This window comes from Cornus florida, unplaced genomic scaffold (assembly GCF_030987335.1).
Source record: "Cornus florida cultivar Cherokee Brave unplaced genomic scaffold, ASM3098733v1 CherokeeBrave_3.0.0_Hap2_Chr04, whole genome shotgun sequence".
NCBI lineage: Eukaryota > Viridiplantae > Streptophyta > Magnoliopsida > Cornales > Cornaceae > Cornus > Cornus florida.
In genome coordinates, this window is record NW_026775574.1 from 66,417,591 (window position 1) to 66,418,342 (window position 752).

Sequence of the window (752 nt, forward strand, 5' to 3'; positions counted from 1 at the left end):
CACAAAAGCTGCATTGACTTCTTCATTAGGTTCATTTTGCACTTGTCCATGAGGACAATGAGTCATACATGTTTCATTTGATGCACGATGAGAATGGTTAGGGAAAGAAGATACTTGGTTCGCTGAGTTTTAGTTAATAAAAAATTGATTAAACCTTTGAGATAAAGACTTCATTTCGGCGGCTATTTCATTTGAATGGTCGACTTGATGTAAGCCAACACTCTTCCTACCTTGTGAATTTCTATCATTCTTGGATGATAATATTCTATGCAACGAATTTTCACTCATGCTCTCATAAAGACGCCACACGTCTTCCTCATGCCTATCAATGTATGAGCCACCCATGGAAGCATCAACCATACCCTTATAATTGTCCGATAAGCTCTCAAAGAAATATTAAACTAATTACCATTTGGGCATGTCATGACGTGGACACTTCCTAAGCAAATCATTGAAGCGTTCCCATGCTTCATGAAATGTTTCTCTATTCCCATGTGAAACCGGATAGTACTTCTTCAAGAACTCTTGTTGCATTTCTGCCCAAGAAGTGATTGAAAAAGGCCTAAGATTGTTAAAGCAATACTTTGCCTTGTCTTTTAAGGTGAATGGAAAAAGTTTGAGTCTTAAGACCTCTTCTGGCATGTCCGTATATTTTACGGTGGAACATACTTCAAGAAACTCATCCAAATGCTTGTAAGGTTCTTCACTTGGAAGTCCATGATAGTTAGGAAGCATTTGAATGGTTTGTGGCT

General features: G+C 38.0%; 1 non-coding gene across 1 annotated transcript; it reads left to right on the forward strand.

The window, feature by feature from the left end:
* Positions 1–418: 418 nt before the first annotated feature.
* LOC132305699 (small nucleolar RNA R71) lies at positions 419–525 on the forward strand. Its single transcript, XR_009481668.1, has one exon. It is a non-coding gene; the product is annotated as a small nucleolar RNA R71 (small nucleolar RNA).
* The last annotated feature ends 227 nt before the right edge of the window (positions 526–752 follow it).